The 17,684-nt window shown below is 40.1% G+C and overlaps 1 protein-coding gene and 1 long non-coding RNA gene across 15 annotated transcripts in view; one reads left to right on the top strand and one right to left on the bottom strand.

The window, feature by feature from the left end:
- Positions 1 to 17,684, bottom strand: part of Raskol (Ras GTPase-activating protein raskol) — a 365,041-nt gene that overhangs the window by 54,030 nt on the left and 293,327 nt on the right. The window lies entirely within an intron of this gene.
- On the top strand, positions 7,610 to 9,065 carry LOC143372439 (uncharacterized). The gene is made up of 3 exons (XR_013086295.1): positions 7,610 to 7,692; positions 7,956 to 8,200; positions 8,268 to 9,065. It is a non-coding gene; the product is annotated as an uncharacterized LOC143372439 (long non-coding RNA).

Here is a 17,684-nt window from a genome sequence, read left to right as displayed (position 1 = left end):
AATATACGAAAAAAAAATTGCAAACGTTATACAGTTATTGCTTAACATTAACATTAAACTTAACAGTAAACAGAGAATTGCAAAACATATTTTCACACAATAAGTAGTAGTTATTGAGTTCATAAGTCTTCATTTCTATTTTTGGCGAAAAAATATTCTATAATAAAAGCATTAAGATAATTTATGTATTATTAATATAATATCGATATGAATATTTATATTTTTATTTATTTAGAATAAATCGAGTTTGTATGAAACGTGCACCAAACGATGTAGAATTTTTTGTTACGTAGATGTATTATACGTCATAATTCAAAAACTATTAGAAAGGGAGCTGCACCCCTTTTGTGGCAAGGTCCACAATTGGACCTATTACGTTTTTAAATGTGAGGATTCTGCTACTTTTTACTTGTAATTTTGAGAATTCAGTTCCACTGTTGTAAGAGTCCTCTTCAAAGTTCCAATTTCGTGGGAAGCAGTGAACGATTGGAAACAGAGACGAACTGTTTAACGAAGAAGAAAGTTGTAAGTGTTCCTAATAAACGGCGACGAAACATACGACAAGCCTCGAGTAAATTATATTCTGTTAAATCTATCGCTTCGGAGTGGCTGGACGGCAGTGGTAATACCGGTTTCGCAAATTATAATTTGCCCAGCTTCATTCGTACGATGAGCGCGCGACGTCTTGGGAAGATTATTCTGTTTCTTGTTGCTCCTGTTTAGTATCTCTCACTTCTACCGGGTCTTGTTCGTGTTTTTAGGAACGTGAATGCTTCATCGAACGACAAATCAGCTGCACGTGCATCTGTGCAACTGAGTGCATCTCGTCGACACGTGTTTGTTCGCATTTCAATCGTCGGAACGAGTTTGCTTATGCAAAAGGACGGTTCACTCTTCAGGAATTTTGATGCTAATATCGCAACAGAAGTCCGTGAGCTGGAAATTTACATTCCAAATTCGAACGAGCACTTTCCCTGCAGCAATAAACTGCTCTGAAATTTTGCAAAGCGACCTATACTACTTATTTAGAAAAATGAAACACTTAGGAGCAACAACTAACGGCAGTGAAATATTCAATCTTTCTACAAATTATTAACCGTTTCAGGAAGAATTAGTATCTCATAACAGCAAACCGACTTCCGCTTTTGCAATTACTCTAATATATTATTCCCTATTCGAAAATCCAGTAGGTACTATATAGCACAGAATTGAGCAAAATTACTTCTGAAAGTAGAATTCAAAGATTTAAAATTTTATATCACAAAAATGAACTTCTGCAAACGTGCAGAATAATTTATCATCTCCAAGTAGAATCAAAGATTCCACTCACGTCACTATTCCTATTTCCTTTTCAATCTTAAATCGCTACCTTGGAATTCTACAAACGATCTGATACATTATTACAGAATAAGAATTCATGCACTTCATTTCGAACAACTCTGCCAACCTGCTTACTCTCGAACGAAGACGAGTAAAATGTGGCGAATTAAAATGACCATCACCTTAGGCACCGTCGTCAAAGCACGCCTAATTACAACCTATCACGAAAGCAGATTACCCAGCTTGGAAATTCCTCGTGAGTATCCAGCTAGAGCGAAGCGTAAGCACCGCGCATGCTTCACTCTTCGATCAAGAAGAAGTCGAAGGAAACTGTTATTCATCGGTCGTGTTCACGGCATCGCTGTAAATGGCTAACTTATAGTCGTTTAATGAACGCAACGCCACTGTTAATTCGCAGGTGTTGCAGCTGCACGCGCAAACCCGCCACGGATTCGCGTCATTCAATTCGCGACGTCGACGAGTACAACGGCGCATTGTAAAGTGACATTTCAGATATGGTTTTCACGAGAAGCTGTTCCGCTGCACGCTGCGTTGAATAGATTAGATAGGTTTTGACTTTGCACTTTCTCTTTCCTACGAGGCCTGCGAGGTAATACTAGCAACTGCTCCGAGTAATGTCATCTCTTTTCAAGCGGGTAAAATTACTAAATAACAGCAATGAATTTTAAATATTATCATTATGAACTTTCTGGCACAAAGTGCGAAGCTTCAATTAATTCTCGAATAACGATAGAAATAAAGTTGAAAAAATTATTTGAAGATGAAAGGCCTTCGAATAAAGAAAGAATCTGTGCTGCTTCGAATAAAGATAAATCGGGTTATCTTTATTCAACGAGTAACAAATAAATTTTTTATCTTTCAGTCGAACTCAAATTTTTATTAAACATAAATCTTTGTCCATCTCTGCCCTCTACTCAATTAATGTAAAATTGTGGAGAGATATAAGTTTAGAATAGAACTTTAAATACGAAATATATTCACTTTTATGATGCACATATGACGCTACAAAAAGAAAACTAACGTTATATTAAAAAAACGCGATAACTTTAAGTGCTGATTTCTCCGCCTCAGAGTAAATTTCCATAGAAAAAGAAAATCGCTTCTTGCATACTCCAATATACTCTACGATTCTACATTCACACAAAGTTTCATTATAATCAGAATTTTCAAGTTGCGAAAAGTTATTTCCTTGCCATATTCTAGAGTCACTCTGAAGAAACACAACCCTGTTTCCGGAAAAAGAATTACGTACATCAATTATAATAATGTGATATATGCAAGTCAGAATGAAGTGTTCTGCATAGAAATCTAAAAAAACCCTGTAGCTATAAAAGTCAACTTCAAAGGAACAGTGTATCTAAGCCACCTGTAGAGCGCGCTAAAAATTTTCCACGTGAAAAGCTGCAGAGCATAAACGTATAATGTATTTTAAGCATACATTACACCATAGCCAATAATTACTCATCGATCACCGAGCAGTTACGTCAATCGAAGGCCACTCGTTAAGCCTGCGTCGCGATATCCCCGAGCACAGGATCATGTTGTACTACCGTTAACACAACTTTTAAATATCCTGCTTATTTAATTGAGAGCTACACGGTGTCACAAAGTCACCTATGTAACCGCCGTGCCTACAGTAACAACGTACATCTGTCAGGCGGCTGGCAGTCGCGTTGATAGTAATTAATTCCGTCCGCGACACGAGCTCGTTCACCTTCGAGTCGCTCGTAATTAAGCAATGCAGACTGCAGTTTTCCCTTCTCTGCTCCCCTTCTTTCCCTTGGACCTGTTTTTCCGCGCGGCAATTTCTTCTATAAATGCCGGAGCAATAAGTCACCGTGACTGCACGGTGAACGCCGCGGGCTGAGATCATCGACACTCGAGGCTGCGATGCTTTCCCTCGTCCTCTGAGCTGTGGCCCTCTGGCTCACAGTTTTCTGGCGCCGCGTCACTCTTCCCAACGCGGACAGACGTCTTGGCGACTTTCCGGAGCCGCGGGATGAGTTCCCCGCGACTGGGAAACCGTTTGCAGCGGGATTTACAGGGTGGAACAATGCTGGCATTGTTTCATTTGAAGGATTTTAGTGTACGCGTTGTGAGATCGATGTGAACGTGATGTTGCGAACCGTGTTTGAGTTACAAGTTGCTTTAGTCGTGGTGTTTTATTGCTAGAAAATCACATCGAGGGATACGATCTTCTTATCTCGTTCCAGTTCGTAAAACTTGTAGCTACTGAACCGTTCGGGTATCGGGTTTCAGTACACTGTCGAAACTGATAAGGAACTACTTAAGTCGGGAATCCACCGGGAAGCTAAGCTACGCTATGCGATGCTATGCTATGCCACGCTACGTTTTAAAAAAATTAGCTTCAATACATTCTTACGGAACCGTTTCCACCAAAAGCTAAGCTAAAACATAGCATCGCATAGCAGAGCTTAGCTTAGCTTCCCGGTGGATTCCCGGCTTTAGGCATATCTGTGAAAAAATGTTTGAAGAACTTTAATTTTGTGTGACACTTTTCCAAGGAACGCACAGCTATTAACTGTTAGATGCCAGTACTGTTAGATGGTCAAATTAATCATTAGGAATGAAAGAAATTAGCAGTTTTCAAAATGTGGTAAACTCTAGTAAATTCTTTTAGAATCGATCGATTATTTCTCTGAAGAATCGATTATTTTATCAATTACTCTAAGAATCAATCCTCGACAACTCGATTATTTTCTAACCAAGAATAGAGAAAAATCGACGTTTTGTATTTTTAAGAACTTTCTAACAATAATCTTTTGTTTGTCAGTCTTTACGAATGAAAATTAAATAAACCACAAGTGTATATAAAAAATGAAATTGCGTATCACTTTCGTGGATGTACATACATATAAACTAGAATCTTTTTAAGAAATTTATAATATATAGGTACTTAGCGTAAAGAATACAATTAATATATAAGTAATATATATTATATTTTCCAATATAATGATTCAATAAAAATTCTTTTATATCACATTTAATTGGTTCTATTTTCGACCACATTTTTCTTCATTCTTTTTCTCGATTTTCATGTACCGATGTTTCATTAGAATCGATTCTTAGGTATCGATTTTCCTGAACGGAATCGCCCATCGCTACTACAAGGTCAGTGGAATAATTTCAGTCAAGGATACTAGGAGGACTAGTTCTGTTGGCTAAGCGACTCTACTTTTACCATCAACGCTATCTGGAAGTAATAAAGAACGATCCTCCACGGTATGAAGGAGTCAAAAGGAAAAGGGGAAACCAGTCTGCCGAGGTACCAAAAAGATCCTCCAATCATCCAGCTCATTACAGAGTAAATTACCGTAGCCACTTCTCCTTGTTTCAACCAATCAAACCTATTTCCCGTGCAACGGTTCTCGCCGGTGCGCGCAGAATATAAACAAAACGATACGATTTACTGTAATAATTGAAGGCTCGCGTGATACCCTCTCGTGGAACGTTCGTCGACCACGTTTTTCTACCGTCGTTTATTACTTATCGAGCAACGGCCACTTGCTGCCCACCACAAGCTCGGGGTCATTAGAATATTTCGTGGAATCACCCCACCGACACTGATGCTCGACGCATGCCACTCGGTCGTTACATATTACGATTCACAGATGAAATTTGTTGAGTGATGACGCTGCAACTATGCAAGTTTCACTACAGCTAATATCTTCTACCGTGGGAAGGAGGTATCCGAGATTTCTACGGGATCGTCTTTGGTTTCTCATTGAAGCATCCAGTGTTGTGCAGATCGAGATTAATATATTAAAAATAAGTTCTTCTAATTTTTATACGGGTACTTTATCTGTCTCTAATTTCGTTAATTCTCTTCTTAATTAACACTCTGAATTTTTAGAAAGAACCGAGTGTCGTTCGAGCAAGGAGTTCGCTTTGTATTTTGTTAAAGAAACGCTGAAGAGGAGAAGTACAAATTCAAATACCTAATGTGTTGATAATAAATTCTTCTAATTCTAAATCACTTTATCTATCCACCCAATTCTGAAATCCAGAGACTTCCTTAATTCTGTCAACCCTTTTGCTAGCTTTGATTAGTTTCACTAGCTATGATAACTTTAGAAAATGATTAATAGCTATTTTTCTACGAAGCGAGACTTGATTATGACTACCTATTATTGATAGTTCCTATTTCATGTTCATGAAAGTCTCGCATAGGTGGAAGTTCGTGCTGCACGACTTTTCTACGAAGTTCCCCATGAGTTACCAAGCACAGAGCAAAAATACCATGTAGCAATAAAACTCCAGCGACAACATATTTAGAGTTCCGTTTCGCTGAGAAACGACAGAGGTCCAACCACGGAATGGGATCTTTGAACTCATTCTGAGCAGAAACAGCGTTCGTCAGACTGGCAACAGGAGCGGGCTGTAGTGCGTCATAAAGTTGTAGACTTGGTTCGTCATAATACACAAGATGTTCCATTAGAAATAAAACATCTAATGAATTTGCCTAATTTCGAAGATACTATAAAATTTGTTTGGTATAATTTAAATGGTTCTAAAGGACGAAACCATAAACGTAATTCTGGTTTCCTAAGATCTTTTTTCAAGCTATTTTATTTACTAATTCTTTTTAGGGAAATCATTTACTTTTATCTAATGCACATTATGGGTAAGACGAATCCCTTTATCTATGCTTATCCTTTGGAACCATTTAAATTATATTTTAAACGCTATTATTTCTGAAAGAGAGTAAGTTCTTCACATAATCAATTTCTAATGCACCACTCTGCACAATAAAGAAACAAGTAATTTAACATATTTGTTGCAAAAAGTATTATTCGCGGAAATTCTAATTTTACCTCCATTCTATTTAGTATCAGTGAACATTATTGTCAATCAGTAAAGGTGAAATAGGTTAACTTGATGAACCATCAAAGAAAAATTCAAACTCTACAATTCGTAATTCGTAGTAACACAGAAGAAAGTCTATCGACTCTGTCTTCGCAGGAATATCTCGACACGGATATAATGAAATAAAGTGGGTTATAAGAAAGTGGAAAGGATGAGTATAATTTTCTTAGATACCATATCAAATACTATAAAGTCTTAATTCATTGACACGAACATTAGCACAGATTCTTCAAGTGACTCTCTGTCTCTCAGGATCGAGCGCTGATCCACTGACTTAATCCCGAAACACTAATTACATACGTCTAAAGCTTTTACGTGTAAAAAGGCTAAAAACTTTCTCGTTTCTCCACTGTACATGGTAGCTCAACGCTTCAGTGAAGCGCTTTGCAATTAAATTTCCAACATGCTACTCCATCCCGATGATTAAATTTCTACACTGTTATTTCCTAATTATCAATTAGGAGTATCGGCGTTAGCGCCGCGATATCGAAGCAACCAGGGAGCATGAAAATTAATTTAACAAAATGGTGTACATCACCGTAAAGACTGCGGGGGAAAGGAGTGCGTGGCACGAGTTTTTGACTCACCTGAAACAGAAAAATTAAGGAAACGGTTAATATCGCTGTTGTGATACTGATAACGCTGGGAGGCCGTTGCGCACGGAGGATAATGGCCCCGCTTAATGAACTAATTAAGGGCGGAGTGTGAGCGCTTATAATTACAAGCAACTTGCTCCAATTTCAGAATATTTTGAGAATCGATTAAGACAATAAATTCTCTTTTGTAAAATGATTCAATTTGAAATAATACATTATTTAACCTTATTTTCTATCAAGACCAAATAAATCATTTTAATACAAATTTTTACTCCAGTTCTTCTGATTTCGAACTTTTCGCCAGAAAGACCACCGTCTCAAAAACGATATGTTAAAGTTACTTCAAGAGTCATTTATTCAAATGTAAAATAAACTAAAATATAATTTGCTTTGTCAAAGAAAATTAGGTGATGCGATGATTTGAAAATAGTTGCCAGTCAAATAAGGTAAAATGTGAATAATTATTTCTAAAATATTTTATTCAAACAATGCTCAAGCCTGTCCTACAGTACACTATTAATCGAACATTCATTTAAAAAAAGGGCTACGAAGGGTTCGATTGCCCCAGATCTTTGAGAACACAAACTGATCCTCATTAGTGGCTTCATCCACACCAGCCAACTCCCCAGATCGAGCTCCAGATCCGTAATAACTATGACTAACACACGAAGCCCCCAAATCCAGGCCCTTATTCACCCAGCTGATTCAGAGGACAGCTCTGCCCCTCCCTGCTAGATACTCAGCGTTAATTATGTATCTCGTGGAGGTGGGGCGCCTTTACGAGACTCATTTCACCGCGTATGACTCACAGCGGGCCGACAAGAACACGCGCGGCGCCTATTACATTTATTTCTACCGACTTATCCGCGTAAGTGGCACTTTCTCTCCCTTATCGCCGTGTTTCGTCATTCAAAGACACCACTTCCTCTGTTTCTGTCTACAGACTTGGAATTTTAATTTTAATTAGCCACCCCTTCTGCTTAATTACAAATTAACACACTATGCAATATCAATGAAAATTTATTTCGAAAATATTTGACTTGTGATTTAAATGAGTATTGTACGAGTTTCTGTGTATTTAATGAAATATTTCTGTTTAAAAGATTTTAGTAATCTTTCTGGATGTTATAGTGCACAGAGGTGATAAGGCGTCTTTTTTCTGCATGTCTATCTGCGAGGTAACGAGGCAAGTTTCCTCCCCACAGAAATCGAGGAAAAATCCAACAGTTTTATTGCCACCGCTTTCGTTATCGATAATGGATAGGAGACGGCCGGTGCCAGATAACCGTTCTGCAAGGTGTTCCGGACAACGCGACGCCATTCGACAGCGGGTGCCCCGAAACTGCTGGGAAACTTTCGACGAGGGAATTGTTCGGGTAACAAGGGAAAAGCTTGGAGATTGCAACGGAAAAGGGAGTGCCTTTATTTTCTTTTGTTCGACAGGAAGGGAAGAGGATAATCTGCTGCACTAGGAGAAGCTGAGAAATTCTCCACAGTTCGGGCTACGACGGAAGTGAAAGTTAATCCGACTTGTTTCCGTTTCGAGGCTGTTGCATTTAAAAGTTGTACACGAGAGTGCAGGAAATTTTGGAAATAAGAACGATATATAAAATTTCTATTTGGACCGCTTGCTTTTGAAAATAATTCCTTTCGAAGGCAATTCTTTAGTGTAGCTAGTGAATCTTATCTCGATTAGTATTTAACTCGAGGAGAAATATTTTCGGTGACTTAGGAAGATGAAAATTGTAGAAAAAATTTGGGGTTCTAATGCAATTGGGAGTCAGTGCTTTGGAGTATTTGGAAATGAATCATTCGTTACAGCCAAGTATCGGTGACTCAATGACAGATAAACTCAATGCAAGAGATTTTTGTTGCGAACTGTACACCGTGATGCAAACCACCTGCATATTTACTTCATGGCTAATCTCAAAGAATGCGATAAAGATACATATCGTCTGTTTGCCGGAAAAGTGACATATATAAAAAATCGTTAAGATATCTGCAAAGATAATCTCTAAAAGTGAGAATTTTTTTAACTGAAAAAGCGTCATAATTACAGAATAAAATTATATTATTTAACAAGAGCAATGTCACAATTTTAAAATATTTTATTAGAGACCCAAAGACTATCAGTTAACTGTAAAAGATTTTTTTTCATTGCTAAATGGTTAAAATTTTACCACTATTCAGCTCCATTCAACTACATCACCCCCTCACTTGTCACCTTAACTTCAAAAGTTAAGATACCATCCCAAGTTGCTCAAACTAAAATTACACACCGACTAATAATGACATATAAATTGTCATGCAACAAGCTACCATAAATAAAATTCCTCGCGAACAAATAATTCAATAGTACAAAAATAAATTCACAGTTAAGTTATGTACCTCTCAAACCAGCTCAGAATTCACCTGCCCCGCAATTTCCACTTATAGATCGACATTAAAAATACAATCAAATGGGCAATTAAAACAAAGGATCACTTTGAAATTTCTCATAACAATTTCCTGCTACGACCACGATTTCCCATCGAATCCGTTTCCGGCTCCGACAGGTTTCTTCTTTCGATCGAAAGCCACCTTTCCCTGTAATTACTTTAATTATCGCCACTGTCCAGCCCCGTCTGCACAGCTCAATCGGCATCCACGCTAATTTGCGCGATTAGCATAGATACGACGGAACACGTCTGGAAGTGATTATAATTTTCTGGGCCACAGCCACCACGCATCGATCCACTTTCCCGTGCAGCGGTTTTCAGTGTTTTGCCGCTGCGAGAAGGGGGGGGTGGGGGAGAGATAATCTAGCGTATTTGCATTATTCATTGGACTCGTAACGTCCACACGCGTGGTGGCTTTTACCACGCTCCTACCGGATGTCCCAGTTCTGGATGCAGAGCCGTAAGTGCATCGAATGAAACTGGCGCGCACTCGTTGCAGTCCCAAGGACTGTTTAGGGGGTGTAATATTCCCCAGATGACTTCTCGGCTAGGAATAGTAATTTCGGGGGGACCGTGAATTTCACTTGATGAGACGTTGTAACCCCTTAACACCTGGGCGCAGGCGTAATATTACGTTGCCCTCAAAATCCACACACGCAACATCACGAGGGCCAGTGAATTAATTTTTTATTCAGGTATATTTTTTATCAGTGTTGAACTTGTTTAATTGAGTCCTTAAGGGGTTAAAACGTCCACTGTTAGGGCCTTGGTATTTCTCATTTGCTGTTTAAAATTAGCTCGTTAAGCCAGATTCATTGAGATACTTGAAATATTGTACTTGAGATTATTGAAATATACTTGAGTAAAAGTACTTGAGATTATTGAAATATTGTTACGAAAAAGTAAGGTTGCGCGCAGTCACAAGGACAATGGTAAGCACCCGCCCGAAGTGCGAGGTGTTAAGTAGCTAATATACTTGCAAATCGTCCCGTAACAGGTGGAAATAGAAAAATAGTCAGCAGCCCGTTACGCGGCAGTGGATCCTTGCATACTCCGGAGATGAAAAGGCGGAATTACGTATTGCGCAACGCGCAGTCCTCGAACTTCGATCCAAGGAATTCCACTGACACGGAATGACATTCCTACGACCGGTAAGAGAATAAGTGGTACGTACCTCGATGAGTTATGCGAGTCGACGACGACAAGCTGCTGGAAATTCCAATGGTAGACTAATCGAACTTATGAATAACATTAGAGATTCATAATAATTAATTCTGCTAGCTTTAGACCACAGGATAATTACTACTTCCCCTGCACCAAAAAAAGTACTGAATTTTTATGCATAAACGACTTCCTAGTCCCCTTAACCCGATTGATCAACAAATATGCGTTTGTCGTGAAATACGATGCTGTAGCAGATATCATTAAGACTTAATAAGTAGTTATTTGGCAAATCTAATCGCTAAATTACTCTCTACCAAAAGTACTCACAGTGACGCTTAGGTTTATTCAGATGAATTCAGAAGAATAATTATAACAGTCGTTAGGTTGACATCACTAAGAATTTTACTACGAATAATGAGACTACGCGCATAATATAATCGAATAAATAGGACAGTCCATCGTCAACAAACTTTTCAACGTCTGTACGCATGGGTTCCTGTAGAAGCGCCATTGGACTCCCCTTTCTGTTTCATTGCAAGTAGTTTTCTCAGAAAACTATTAGGCCACCTACACTACAATCGTTCGATAACAACATACCACAATTGCTTTATCGGAGATAAGAGCGATAGCTTCGATGCATAGCCTTGCCCGAGTCTGTCAGACTAAACAGTGAAAGGGTTAGCACAGGTTTGCAATAAAATCAACCTCGCAGCTGAAACTTATTCACCATCTTCCAGCTCGTACCAATAATTCCACGACTCCCAATACATCCACACGAATCTCTCCCATCCCCCGCCACGCATCTCAAGGATTTACTTTCCTCTAATCTCAGACGTTTCTCAAGAGCATCTTAATCGATGAACCACCCCCAAAGTATTACCGATCCCATCCCCTTTGTTTCTCCAATCTAACGGATACGCAATGAACTCGCGAGAAAATTGAACACACCCTTCCTCGATCCCCAAACACTCCAAAGGGTCTCCTATCTCCCTCAAATTATACACCTTGGACAATGCACAGTGCAAGGGTCATTATCCAGCTACTACTCTCAAGTACAAGGAACCACCCTCTTAACCTATCGATCCAATCGATAATCACTCAGCAATCAAAAAGTCCCCGTGAAAATTCTTCCCGTTCAATCAACACCTTCCCTTTCACCCTTCAAGTGGAACACGAGAACTGCATTCGACCTGCCCTACCTGCCCAGCGTCCATCCCATTACCATCGTTCCCCTCGAGAAAGCTCTCCTCCAGTGATCTGTATCGCGGCCCACAACCCCTGAACGTGGTATTCCCAACGTCTCTCCGGCGACGGGACAACGGGAGATCGGTTTCCGGTTTGGTTGAAGAAAAACGACCAGACAGGGTCGTTAATCCCCCAAGGAGGATGACGAGGCGAGGAGGTGGGTTCGCGAGAGGAGGCTCGTAGTAAACGTGACTCATCCTCGTTCAGAGAAGGAGACCAGGGAAGACGACAACGGCGACCACGCGGAGGGGAAGGAAGGAGAAATGGCAAGAGGGAAAGGAGGCCCGCGATAAGAGTCGGAGCGGGCCGCGCTGAACGTAAACTCGTTAAACGTGCCTCGATCCTTCCTCTCTCGCTGCCCTGCGCGAGATACAGGCGAACGTGACACGCTGGACGAACTTAATCGGCCCGATTATCAAAAGTTTGCACGTACCAGAGGCTGGCAGCGCGTTGCGCAACGCAACGATACGGAGCACGATACAGTTGTGCAATGACGGAGCTGATTAGGTGGGAAAAGTCGGCTTTTCTTTTGAAAAATTGTGCGGGGTAAGATACAAACATCGAATTCTTTTTGGACGTACTTTGAACAGGTTTCGTTGATTTTTTAGTGGCAAAGCGTTTGGAGAATGGCATGTGCTTGTTTTCCACTGAGCCCCTTGAATTTTTGAAGCTGCAAGCCTTCACAGTTTTACTTATCAAAAAAATACATAGCCCTAGTCGAGAGAAAAATTAACTAGATTAAAGAAAACTGCACAGGCTTGCAAGCTTCATAATACTCAATTATACAACTATGATTCACCAAACCAAACAAATCTTATTAGATACTTTTAAGCAATAACCCAAACGCCTGTAAGTACATTCTCTTATTTACAAGAAACAAAAACGTCACAGAAGAAATTCTCCGTCGATACTGGATGCCCGCTATAAAAGAAAAATAGAAGAAAAGGGGGAAACTGAGACTGCAGGGCTCGCGCAGACAAATTATGCGAATGCGACGAGTAAAATGGAGCTACGTGATAGGATGGGTCGTCGATAGTGCTTGCGCGTACGTAAACAAGCGACTGACAAAAGCCCAGGGAAAAGGGCAACTTCCATGTCAGCCGCAGGATCCTCTCGAGGGGTGTCAGGATAGCCGATACGTACCATAAACTAGCTTTTAAAGGGATCACGGGAAAGCAGGGTGGGCCCCCAGCACCGTGTACAAAGGGCACATTTTTGCGGATTAAGGGGGCCCATTGTGCCGCTCATTGTTACCAAAGCAGATTTAAATATTGCTGCTGGTATGTAGGCTTCGATGAAGGATCTGCGTGGACGTAACCTGGCAGAGGATCCTTCCGACGACAATAAGGGCTGATCCTTATCGACGGGAGTAATGAGGGAAAAAAGGGAAAAAGTTACGGGCCATCGACCTGGTGCTTTCAGAGTTAAATCTCCTATGCACCGAATCCCTCTAATTTATCGAATCTGCATCGGCACAGACGCCCCCCGCGCAAATTAATCCTCAACCCTTCCTGTCACCGGTTCGGCTCTGGGTAATGGGAGGCGAGGTCACCAGTCGTTGGGTGAAATAAAAAATTCTTTGGGAGAAACAGGTACGCGATGCGGAAGGGAGAGTGGCGATTGTAGTTAGAATAGTGCTCGTAGATTTATTTAGCTTCTGATGCTATTTTTTTTTATACGCATTCCGTTTACCATGCCTCCCTATTCTTAATTTTTAATTATAAAACACAGATTAATCTAAGCATACCTACAGCATTTTCTGTAACACTACTTAGATGACTACCACTACCAGCGGCGCACTTGGGATTTAATCTTGGATGGAGTCGAGTTGAACGGATAAAAATATTTTTAAGAAAAATTAATTTAATGCAAATTCAATAAAATTCATTAGGTGAATATAAAAATTTCTTTAAAGAATAAAATCCAGTTCTCTTTTCTTTTTACAAAGCCCCTTCTTTGGGGGTGTCTCCCAATTTTCTGCCCCTATTAATATCCTTTCTCTTCGATAAAAAATCAAACACGAAGATGCTTCTCCAAATTGAAAATCAATCAAAATCCAACGAATTGAAACAGAAATATTTCCTCTCGTCGAGCCATGCTCCAAAATCAGATTTCAAGAGCCATCTATGCACAAATAGAACTGTCGCAAGGAAACTCCGCAAGAACAAAAGAAAACTGACCAATGGCCGGCGTGGGTCTTTAATTTATTCGATCGTTTCGCAAAACGGATCCCCCGATTTCGATTGTAGAAGCGTGTTGCACGACGTCTAGGAGAAAATAGCGGCGCCTAATTAAGTGGAATCAATTAAACGTATCTCGGCCGTCGGTGGATAATAACGGCGCGTTGCGATCGATCAAGGCGCGCCAAAGTAATTAACTTGCAAACGTAATCAACGAGTAAGGACATTAACTTTATACAGGAAACTGACGCGCGCATTCGGCTGGGTCCCGTGGGTCGCGGAAACGCGCCAAACTAGCTTCTGCGGTTTCCAATTTACCGAGGCAAGCACGATCGTCGCGCGAAACCGCGCCTTCGAAATTAACGCGACATCTGATTGATCGTTAATGGACAGCGTCAGGCAGATTACTTGATTCTAATTGTTGTACGATACGAGGTAACGTTTTGGGATACTGGTTTCGTGGTTATTCATTTATGTATTTATAAATTGGAGAGTCCTTTATATGCGTGAGATTGATTTCACCGAGAAGCTGTGTTGTTAATAATTAATGTAAGAAATTTAGTTCGCGTCTATAATAATTTACGAGATTACGCAACCTGGTAATAGAATTCACTGTGTCCAAATTGGGGAGAATAATTCATTATTCTTTGTCTGGCGTATTTATGTTAATTTGACGGAATAATCGCCTGGTTGCTATATATTCATTAAACACTTTTACATCATCGTAATAAATAATGGGAAATCAGTTTTCATTGCTCTATTTTGTCACGTATGTATTTTCTCAAGTAACTCCAACAAAAATTACATATTTAAAAGACCAGCACAGCAGATACCGCGCAAGAAATACACTCAGAAATGCAACAGCGTACCTCGTTAGCAAAAAAGAAATCAACAGACATGACTACATGGCTTTTCCTGAAGTGCAAAAAGGAATATGAAGAGATAGCAGACACGTTTTGGTCTAATCATAAATTCAGCGAATCAACCGACCATTTCCATTCAACGAAACAACTTTCTATTCATCGCAAAGGTGGCGATTGAACGATTAACAAGTGGCGTTCTATCGGTCTGTGACGCGTCTCGTTTTAGGAACAAAAGCCCCGACGTGTCTCGCGGAACGTAATCGTCGCGCGAGTAGAAAGTATGACGTGCCGATCAATCATAATAGCGAGATTAATTGCGTTATTACGTTATCGTGTTACGCGGCAGACCGAGCGTCGGGGTAATCGTCGCGAATAATTAATCGCGGGTTCGTTGCACTCTGCCAGCGTAACGCGCGCTTTCGTCTGAATGCAGCTTACGACACTCTCATTCTCTTTAAGGTTACGCTTTATCGTAGAGTAATATATAAACAAGTCTCCCTTTTTACGGGCTTAATGTGATTGACGTGCCGCCACTTCGAATTTTCCAGCTGTCTATTGGTATAGGATACGATCTAAACGATTCCATAGTACGTACAGAGTATGTAAAGTGTACGATTACTTTATGTAGGATATTGCCTTTTTGTAGAAAAATTTATGAAAATTAGATAACAGTCTAGAAGATTTCCGTGGTATATATATATATATATATATATATATATATATATATAGATATCTGATAGTGGATCAAAATTCAGTTCCCTAGAGGCTAAGTTTCAGCTGGGTTGGAACTTTGATTGTTACTTCGTAACAGATCACAAGTAAAATAGGTCTCTCATAAAATTTATATATATATATATATATATAGATATATCTTCTCGTCTTCTTCTTTCTTTGTGAGATTGAAATTTTAAAAAAAGGAAAACGAAAAGGAATATTTGCGCATTGAATTATTTGTTCCTTGAGACCTAGCAAGTTCTTTACATTACACCATGATTATGGTAAATTTTATGAGAGACCTATTTTACTTGTGATCTGTTACGAAGTAACAATCAAAGTTCCAACCCAGCTGAAACTTAGCCTCTAGGGAACTGAGTTTTGATCCACTATCAGATATCTTTTGCAGTCATATTCTTACTATTACAGGGATTTTACATGGGGAACTTAAATATTCCCACGCCTATTTTCACAACTATGTAGTATCTCGCATATATTTGCTATGCGAAGCTAGCACTAGTCCAAGAAAAATAGAAGGAGTTATTAAAACTGTGATTATATGCAAGGTACCAATACCGAGCAACAAAAGTAAAGTTATTCGAGAAATACATTTATATCAAAATGCCCTCAGTCTTGCATTCCATGAAAAACACCAATTGTATTATACAATTACTTCAAGAATACTAAATGAAGATCCCTTTCATGTCCATAATCTTCAACAAATGGAAATTATTATAAATTTACACAGAACCCCTACTTCGCATGAACTCCTTTCATTACCCTTCCACGCCAAACTAACTCTCAAAATGATACCGATATATTTGCTCAGCCACTCAAACTTAAGTTCACTCCTTCAAGTTATAGCCACCTATCGGAACGCCCCCCGTTTAAACCGCCCAGCGTTTCATCAACGTCGACGTGACCAGAAGTCCTACTCGCAGATCCCCGAACAATGTCCTTCCTCCCAGCACGATCTGCCTCGCAATTAGGTGGATATGTAATTCTTGGCGGAGTCGCGCAAGCCCCGCGTGCGAGTTAACGCTCAATTCCACTAGCCTCGCGGCAAATTGCCGTCCCAATTCATCCTGTCCTCGGGCCTAATGATTTCTGACTGCAGGAGGCCACGTGCAACCGTCACTTTTCCGACCGCCGCACCGCTGATGTCACTTCCGGCAGCCCCATTGAACTCGATAAAATCGAGGAAGTCTCGCGGCGCTCTCCGCGTGGGCGTAATCGAAACTGACCTCGCCTGCGGTTTCAGATCGATCGCCCGCGGAAATCGGAAGAGACCGGGGACCGGTTTCGACGCCGCTGCGTGTCGTATAGGAAGTGGAATAGAATCGTGGCTGTACGCACGTAGCCTGATGGATAGTGGCGACGACGATTCGCCGGGAAGATGAACGATTAATCAGATATCAGTATCACTTTGGAAAAATTGCTCGAATCTTTATGGAGATTTTAGGTGGATTTATGGATAGAAGTTGGAAAAAGATACCTGTACCTAGAAACGATCTGATTTTCTAGAAAATACAGAGCAATGCTAGAGCTCATGAAACTGCGAATCTGTCTGGCGGAGGAAAAGCTAAGTGACCAATTCTCTGGTGGACGGGGAAACGAGTATAGCTCAGCATTATTAGTGTTGCAGGAAGACACTTAAGGTACATCTACACGACGACACTTTTGTGTCTAGATCAAGTGTATACGACACTCAAAAAATTTTCCGGAAGATTGGAAGCTGCCTAAAGCAGTTCGCGACACTGAATTTGACCTATCGTTGCGGGAGTTGCAGCTAGAGCTGAAGACACTGCAACTAGGTCTAGCTAGACACAAAAGGCACTTGATCTAGACACAAAAGTGTCGTCGTGTATAGAATATTTAAAGTATTATCAGGGGTTAAATTTTGGAGGTGAAAGTTGCTAACACATATGTTAAAAGAAACATTTATTTTTAACTTCGATTCACGAAAAAGAACAATAAAGGAACTATTTAAGGTTGAGTTAAAATTCGACTCGTACTGGTTTGCCTGTCCATCAGAGAATTATTCGTGACACTAATTTATTAAATTTATCCAAACAAAAATTACTTTCCCCAAATAATTTGAGGAAGACCCCTCAACAGGACTTATGGATAGTTTCCAAAGCCGATTTTACTTTCAAGCCTACATTAGTATACACACTCGAAAATCCTCAAACGTCTCATTGAATTTCAAAGAAACATATTTAACGCGATGCACCTCGAGTCTCGCCTTCGCGCATG

This window comes from Andrena cerasifolii, chromosome 8 (assembly GCF_050908995.1).
Source record: "Andrena cerasifolii isolate SP2316 chromosome 8, iyAndCera1_principal, whole genome shotgun sequence".
NCBI classification, from domain to species: domain Eukaryota; kingdom Metazoa; phylum Arthropoda; class Insecta; order Hymenoptera; family Andrenidae; genus Andrena; species Andrena cerasifolii.
Note: the sequence above shows the minus strand (reverse complement) of the source record. Positions and strands in the feature narration are given on the sequence as shown.